Source organism: Galeopterus variegatus, unplaced genomic scaffold, assembly GCF_000696425.1.
Source record: "Galeopterus variegatus unplaced genomic scaffold, G_variegatus-3.0.2 Scaffold6966, whole genome shotgun sequence".
Taxonomy (NCBI): domain Eukaryota; kingdom Metazoa; phylum Chordata; class Mammalia; order Dermoptera; family Cynocephalidae; genus Galeopterus; species Galeopterus variegatus.
The window spans coordinates 107051-113238 of NW_007733077.1; the positions used below are offsets into that span (position 1 = coordinate 107051).

The 6188-nt window shown below is 44.2% G+C and overlaps 1 long non-coding RNA gene across 1 annotated transcript; it reads right to left on the reverse strand.

Annotated features, from left to right (window-relative positions):
• Nucleotides 1-2620: 2620 nt before the first annotated feature.
• On the reverse strand, nucleotides 2621-6130 carry LOC103606929. The gene is made up of 2 exons (XR_551926.1): nucleotides 6050-6130; nucleotides 2621-3022 (listed from the first exon to the last, which is right to left on the reverse strand). It is a non-coding gene; the product is annotated as an uncharacterized LOC103606929 (long non-coding RNA).
• Nucleotides 6131-6188: the final 58 nt, after the last annotated feature.

Here is a 6188-nt window from a genome sequence, read left to right on the forward strand (position 1 = left end):
TTAAAATTTATTATGGATTTTTTTGTGGCCAAGTAAATGATTATTCTAACTTTTTCATAGATGTATAGAAAAATTGTTTAGGGCCGACCCTGTGGCGCACTCGGGAGAGTGCAGCGCTGGGAGTGCAGCGACGCTCCCGCCGCGGGTTTGGATCCTATATAGGAATGGCGGGTGCTCTCACTGGCCGAGCGCGGTGTAGGCGACACCAAGCCAAGGGGTGCAATCCCCTTGCCAGTCATGAAAAAGACAAAAAAAAAAAAAAAATTGTTTATTTTCTGTTTAAGGGATATAAGGTTCCAGATGTATCAAATTAAATGTATTGATTGTATTACTCAAACTTCCCTTTCCTTTCTATCCTTTTTTTTTGGTCTTTTACTCTGATTCTGACAGAGGTTTGTTAAACCTCCCACTCAAGTTTTCTCTATGAAGTTCTTTTTGTGCTTTCAATAGGTTTTGCTTTTCATATTTAACTACAGTGCTGTTGGGAGCATGCAGATTTTAGCTGTTTTGTCATCTCAAATGGTGCATTTCTATCATTACACGGTGTTCCTCTTTACCCTGTCTTAGTGCTTAACCTTAAATTTCACCTCCCTATATTATTCATATGGCCACTCTTTATTTTCTTTTACTTTATTTTTGCACTTGCCCAATACCTCTTGGTATCGTTTTATTTTCAACCATTGTCACTTTATTAAAAAGTGTATTTCTAAACCCAACCTGACTCTTTGTCTTTTAACTGGAGAACTCAGTCTCTTCACATTTCACTTACGTGATATCATGTACTCGATTTTATTACTCTGGCTTATTTTACATGTATTAGTTTACCTTGTGGTTTGTCTCCCTTTGATCAGGTCGCTATTGATTCTCTTTTCTTCCTCCATTATGCTTTCCATTTCATTAATGGCTTCTGCCCCTTTCTCTGAGATTCCTAATCAAACACATATTCTATAGGACGTGCCTACACAGGGATTCTTTTCTCAGCGCTCCCATCTGGAATTCACAGGACCTGCTGGTTTTCAGTCTGTGGACTCAGGTCTTTTTCAGCTTATGAAAATCTATTTGTTGCTTGATTATTGTTTCTTTTACCTTTCTTTCATTTGCTTGTTAGCTCTTCTGACTGGGTCCTCCCAGTTTCTTACCTTTTTCCTCTTTATTTCTATCTCTATGTACTTTTCTCTGAGGTTTGAGATATTTTTCTGCCTGATTTTCCAGGCCACAAATTTGAATCTTAAGAGCGAATGTCTTCTCCTTCAATTGGTACAGTGATAGAATTTAAGTTCTAAAAAACAGTGATTGATTGATTGGTGGCTGGGACCTTGGCGTTATCAGCACTACCCTTTTTGTTTGTTTGTTTTGTTTTTTACTTTTTGCTTGACTTCAATATCTCCTTAAGATTTCTTATTTTTTGTTCCAGTGGTAATTGTATTTTCCAGCCCCTCTGTCTTGCTAATAGCCTTGAATTTTTTAAATTAGGTAATATATTTACAGGTTTTCAAAAAATCAAAGCATGGGGCCGGCCCGTGGCTCACTCGGGAGAGTGCGGTGCTGATAACACCAAGTCCCCGGGTTCGGATCCTATATAGGGATGGCCGGTTAGCTCACTGGCTGAGCGTGGTGCTGACAACACCAAGTCAAGGGTTAAGATCCCCTTACCGGTCATCTTTTTAAAAAAACAAACAAACAAAAAATCAAAGCATTATTACAAAGTGTATAAGAGACTCTCACCCATTCCCCTCCTTTCTTGCCCGGTTCTCCATCAGCTCAAGTCACCATTTCATTTATTCTTTCTCTGTTTTCTTCCAGTGTTTCTTTACACAAACACACACTAGTGTGAATAGATATCGGATGACTTGATTTTCTGTCTCTCTTACACAAAGGTAGTACCCTGTACACACAGTCCTACACCTGGTTTACTTTTTGCCTTTTTGATTTCACAATATATCTTGGAGATTGTGCATAGAAAAGCTTCATCTCCTTCTCCACAGCTACATGGTTTTCCATTGTAGGGCTATGTCATAATTCTTTTAACCAGTCTCCTGTTGATGAACCCTGGGGTTGTATCTCACCTTTTGCTATTACAAACAATGCTATAATGAATAATCTTTTGTACATGTGGAGGTAACTGTTGGAAAGATTCCAGAAGTAGGATTTCTGGGTCAAAGGGTGAATTATAGGTATTTGATAGGTATTGAAAAATTGCCACCCATGAAGCTTATACTAATTTTCTTTTCCACCAACACGGATGAGAGTGTCCGTTTCCCCTCAGCCTTGCCAACTGAGTTTTGTCAAACTCTTGTTTTCTGCTAGGCTGATAGTAAAATATACTATCTTAAGAGAGCTTGAATTTATATTTCTCTTTCCAGTGAGGATGAGTATCTTTGGGTTGTCTCATAAATCTCTTTTGAACAACCCCACTCTTGCCTTCTGCCTTGACATTGACTTGTTCAAGAGACCAAACCAGTTGCTCTGTAGAACGTCTGTCTGAGATGTGCCTGTTTGCTTCCTTGTGCGCCATCACTGTGTTCCTCTAACGCCTGTGTTACCTGTGAACCAGTGGGTCTGAAAGGTTTAGTCAGCTGGATCGTCAGGGCCCAGAGACAGATGAGGGTAAGCAAGCCCGTCAAGGGTGACTCCAGGTCTCTATTTCAGCAACAGAGGTGATGCTGAGATGGGGAAGGGAAGAGGGAGAAGACAAATTTGATTTCGGACATGCAGCTTTTGAGGCACACAAAGGACATGCAGGTGGCAATTGGGTATCCAAGCCTAGAGATGGAGTTGCAACAGCTGGTTGAGCTCTCCCAGGGTGGTAGCATGAGAAGCAAGGTGAGACCCCGGGCATCATCAGGTGAGGGGCAGAGGGGAAATTGGTGGCACCGTACTCTGGGCCTCTGGGGACAGGGGTGCTCTGCCGTCCACTCCACACTTTGCTTGACAGCATCTCTCCTCACCAGCTTCCTCAGCGTCTTCATCCGCTCCCTCGAGTCCTCGATGCGATTGGCCTCGATGAAGTCGTTGTATTTGTCTAGAACACAGTAGACTCTTTAGAGGGGTGGGAGGCAGCCCCTTCTCCCGCTCCTGGGGAGGCCCTGCTGGGAGGTCAGTGTTTTGTGCTCATGCTGTTCTGGTTTTGGTAAAGGGGGAGGGGGTCTGTGGCCTTGTATTTATGCGACCAAACCCACCACCTGCACTCAGGTGTGTACCCAACCTGGGATAGCCCAGGTGTGTTCATTTGGGAAGAAATTGGACTTAAGCTGCATGTTGATCCTAGAAAAGAGGTCCCTGCCCCAGTCTCCGGGACAAGGACACCAAGGTTCAGTAGGTCAGAAGAGAAGGTACCTACAAAGGGGGGGGCTCAGACTACTTCCCCCTTGTTAGGGTTCCCCCAGCTCCCTTCAGAAGAAGTCCACTGGGAACTTTAAAAAATGGAACGTGATAAGCCTATTCTAAATTCATCTGGAGGAGCAAATGCACAAGGACAGCCAAGAATATTTTTTAGAGGAGGAATGACAAGGGAGGATTCGTCCTACCAGATACCGAAATATACTAAAAAGATCGCACAGCTAAAGCCGTCTGTTGTTGGCAGAGGGAGCAGAGCAATGACAAGGACAGAGAGGAGGGGAAGGGGCCGTGTAGATGTTCCCGCTATGATAAAGGCAGCACTTCCGATCGGTGGGGAAAGATGGATGTGTCAATAAACGTCCCTCGGACAAATGGCTGTCATGGGGGGATCCATTTCTATCTCACATGATACGCAAACAAATTCAATTGCATGAGAGCCAAATATGGAAATTATAAAGCATTGGGGAAAAAAAATAAAAAAAATATTTTTACAGTCAAAAGGCCTTCCTAGGGCCGGCCCGGTGGCACACTGCTACAGTGCGCTCCCGCCGAGGGTTCGGATCCCACATACAGACCAGTTCCCGCTCACTGGCTGACCGAGGTGTGGGTGTGACACCGAGGGTTGCGATCCCGTTGCCGGTCCCGGTCCGGTGCGGGCGCGACACTGAGGGTTGCGGTCCGTTGCCGGACACGGAAAAAAAAAAAAGATAAAAAAAAAAAAGGCCTTCCTAAATATGGGATGCAAAATCCACTAAAGAAAGATGAACAGTTTTGACTACATTTTAAAAATTTGTTTTTAGTTTCTATACTGAAAAATTAAAGGGCAAATGGCAGAGCAGAGCAAATATTTGCAAAATCTAACAAAGAATTAATATCGGTGATGTACAAAGAGCTTGTCTCCTACAAATCAATAAGAAAAGATAAGCAACCCAACAGAAACATGTGCACATAGTTTGAACAAGCAATGACAGAGGAAATAGAAAAGTGCAATAAATGAATGAAAAGAGATTTAATCTACTTAGTAATGAGGGAAACGAGAATGAAAATTATGAGATACTATTTCCCCTATCTGATTAACAAAAGTTTAAAACATTAATAACATCCAGTGCTGATGGGGACGTAGGGAGACAGATTCTCTCTTATGCTGTTAGTGTGAGTGTGAACTAGCATCTCCTTATCAGAGTGCAGTTTTTTTGTGGTTTTTTTGGTGGGTTGCTGGTACAGGGCATCTGGACCTTTGACCTTGGTGTCATTACACGGTGCTCTAACTCACTGAACACCAGCCAGCTGCAGACTGCAATTTGACATTAGCTTTCAAAAATGTTTCCCGGGACTCTGACCTAGCAATTCTACATCTAAGAATCTTATCTATGCAGACAGCACAGATCCAGACCTGCAAGGACATATTCAAGGAAAGTCATTGCAACAGGTTTTGTAATAACAAATATTTGAAGATGACCTGAATATCCATCAATCGAGGAGTGAGTAAAGAAATTATAGTCTTGGGCCGGCCCGGTGGTGCACTGGAGAAGTGCGCCGGTTGGGAGCATGGCGGCGCTCCCGCCAAGGGTTCGGATCCCATGTGGAGACCGGTTCCCGCTCACTGGCTGAGCGCGGTGCGGGCGCAAAACCGAGGGTTGCGATCCCGTTACCGGTCAGTAAAAAAGACAAAAAGGAAAAAAAGAAAAAATTATAGTCTATTCAGACTATGAAATATGATGTGGTTGGTTTAAAAGAATGAGGTAGAGCTCTCTGTACTGACGCAGATGAATCTCAGAATTACAATCCTGCTTTTGTGAAGAACAGCTCAGCCAGCAGTAGGCTGGGGCCCATCATGCTGGCTCCTGAGGGCAGATGGTGTGCATCTCTTCCCAATACCATGTTGGTAACATCATGTCAGTGATCAAATAAACCATGGTGGGAGTATTTACACCATGGAAATTGGAAAACTACAGATCAAGGCTTTTACCCCCTTGAGAGCCTGATGTTAAACATTTACCAGCATACCACTAAACTCACCCACCTCCAAACCCTATGCATGCATATGTGTGTCTTTGTCATATGTATAAGAGGGTGGAGAAGGAAACATAACCAATTGCTAATAAGCAGCTCAACCGATGGCCAAGAGCTGAGCTCTGGGCCAGGTGCCTGGGGCAGAACCCTGGCTCTGCAACTTACAACCTGCATGATCTTGGGCAAGTCACTGAAACTCTCTGAGGTTCAGTTTCTCATCTGTAAAGGGGGGATAATAGTACCTACCTCATAGAGGTGTTGTGGTAAGTAGTGCTTAGCGACAGTAAATGCTCCAAAAGTGTCAACTGTAACCTCTGGGGAAAGGGATGGGAGGATGACAGGGCCCTTGCTGTTTGCTTTTTTTTTTTTTAAAGATGATCAGTAAGGGGATCTTAACCCTTGACCTGGTGTTGTCAGCACCACGCTCAGCCAGTGAGCTAACCGGCCATCCCTATATAGGATCCGAACCCGTGACCTTGGTGTTAGCAGCACCGCACTCTCCCAAGTGAGCAATGGGCCAGCCCTGCTGTTTGCTTTATTCACACCTGTACCATCCTAGTGTTTTACCAGCACGTTTCTTTTGTGTTTAAAAGAAAACCCAAAAAGTAAAACCAATAAACCAAATAAAAAAGTGGTCAGGGTGCAGCCTAGACTGCTGTCCCTCCCTGCCCAGCCCCTACTCCCCGCTCCTACTCACCATCAGTGAAAAGAGGCTCAGGCAGCTTTCAAAAGAAGGACTTGAGCAGGCTGCTGATGACATTGAGGTCTTGACAGTGCTGGAGAGGAGGCAAAGACATTAGGACACAGGCAGGCCCAGCCCAGGTGCCCAGACCCCC